Consider the following 2,551-nt stretch of genomic DNA (forward strand, 5'->3'; position numbering starts at 1 on the left):
TGCATATCTTAATTGAAGGCGCATTTGGAGGATTATTTGCATGAAAACTGCTGATGAAGACATGTCAAAATAGGAAAGTTATTTTAAGACAGCTATAGTATCTTGCTATCCAGGATGTTTGTTAGCTCTGACAAATCTTTGTTAATTTTGTCTGGCTGTTTTCATGAATCTTTGGGTTCCAACAAAAGCTAATAAAACCAGTTATGAATACTTTAAATATAACTACATTTCAGAGAATATTAATCAGATGAGGACTACATATGTATCATCAGTACAGAGCCATAGACATTTGTTGCTTTGTGCCATGCAGTAGCATTCAGAGGAAGACTAGTTCCCTCATCAAATTCCCATACATTTGAACTGCTCTTTCCCAGAGTTAGGGTAATTTGCACGACGAATGTTTTGATCATCAACATCCATTCCAGGGAATCAAAGTAGCTGCTGACCTTTAAATGTGAATATATTCACATACAAGTCTACCAACCATCTGGTGTGACCTGACATTTCTATTACTGACACTCCTGTCTCTTGCAGCCCCCCTCCAAAACACTGTAAATGTGATGATCTGTGCCCATGGTGACTGCCATCTTTCTCTGCAAAGTGTCCTCAGGGATGTACAATTTGCTTCCTCTGGCCCTTCTCCTATTTCCATGCCTACTCTGTTCTCCAAATCCCACTGAATTGGAGCCCTCCTTGTCAAGGGTGTTAAGGGAGATGCCAAATCCAACAGACCCGGGATCCTTCCTCCCCAGCTGGCGTGCCTATCCAGGAACGGTCCCAGGTGATCTCTCCGTCCCAGGGATGCAGCTGCTGCTGTTCTTGCTTGCAGGTCTGGCCTGTAGCAAGGTTGAGTGTGCATCCAAGAGACACACACACATGCACGGACACACGTGCACACACACCCACCCACACACCACCCACACCCACACCCCCTCTCCCCCCCAATACACCTGGCTGCACAGACACAGAGCACAGGGGATAGCAGCACCCACCTATAATGCTACCCAAACTCACAAAAGTGCAGACAGCTCTGTCCTCTTCCTCCCCTCCAGCTGATCAGAATGGAGGTTCTCTGGTGAAAACATGTGTGCCCTTGTTCTCCATCCATAAGCACACCTACATTCATAGACCCCTTGAATGTTAGCACATCCTCTAAACCTGTTTAACGTCCATGCCTGAACCTGGAGCTCCTTAGCTGGTATGCAGGTCACCTCCTAATTGCCAGATAGAGCAACGTGATGCTTGCTAGCGAAACAGATGCATACACTCACACACTCATCACATAAGCACTCCCACAATCACAGATCCCTTGAACATTAGCATGGGCTCTCAGTCTGCCTAATACCCATGCCTGGACCCTGGGCTCCCTTACCTCAATCACTGGCTCAGACCAAGTCCTCCAGATGTGGAAATGTTTGCTCCAACTCACCAGCTAGTCCAGCTTGAAGTTTGCTAGTGAATTATACATACACACACACAGGGGATTAAATCCACTGAAGAAATAAAAACATATCCAGGTCTCTCCAATTGCCAGCACTTAGACCTCTCACACCCACATGCAAGCCAATCCCTCCAGTTGCTGCCACCCAGACGCACAGCCCTGGTGCCCATGGCCTCCTCCGGTTGCTGGCACTTGGACCTTTCAACACACGTACAACACACACACCCCAGTCCCTCCAGCTGCTGGGGTTTAGACCCAGAGTCCCTTCAGTTACTGCCACACAGACTCTTGCATGCCAGTCCCTCCATGTGCTAGTACGTAGACCCACAAGCCCTAAGACCTGTGGTCTCCTCTGGTCATTAGCACACAGATCTCTTTTGCAGGTCGGTCTCTCCAGTTGCTGGCACGATTTTCCCACACTAGTTCCTCTCTGATCCACCGTGATCCTTCCCCTTTTCTTTGGATCCTTTGGCCCTTCCCCTAAACATCCCATAGTCATTTTTACTTAAGTCCACAAGCCTCTTCTGATAGCCCATATCCCAAGCAGCCTCAGGTATCCAATAATACTCATGTTAATCATGTTTCCCCCTTCCTATCAGTTAAAAATGGTTGTTCAGGTTGACATTCTTCAAGGCTTTGCCTGAGTAGTTCCTTTAATGGCCCATCAATCAGCAGCTGAAGCGTTCTGGGTCCTCATTATCGTCTCTCTTGTGACTTCCTCATTAATGTCTGTGTGTCTGTGTGGTTAATTTATCACTTTCCTCATTATTTGTTATTTCTTTTATAGTGAGTAGATCACAACCAAATAACTTAATGAACCAGACGCTCCCACACTCCACATACCCTCACACTACTGACTGATAGCTGTTGCAGGACTCAGAACCGCTAGGTACCCCGTGATTACAGGGTCCAGCCTCCTTTTATTATAGACATCTGTATCATGATAAGATAGCAGACCTAGACTTCACTGTGTTGACTGAAAGTCGGGATGCAGTTTTACATGTTTTCTTCATGTTCAGGTAGACTTAAAGGACAGGGCAAGCATGTCACACAACGTATTTCCATCTTTCTCCATTGCATGGCGATACACAACACTGTCAGACACTTCAC

The sequence above is a fragment of the Gavia stellata genome, chromosome 3 (assembly GCF_030936135.1).
Source record: "Gavia stellata isolate bGavSte3 chromosome 3, bGavSte3.hap2, whole genome shotgun sequence".
Classification (NCBI taxonomy): domain Eukaryota; kingdom Metazoa; phylum Chordata; class Aves; order Gaviiformes; family Gaviidae; genus Gavia; species Gavia stellata.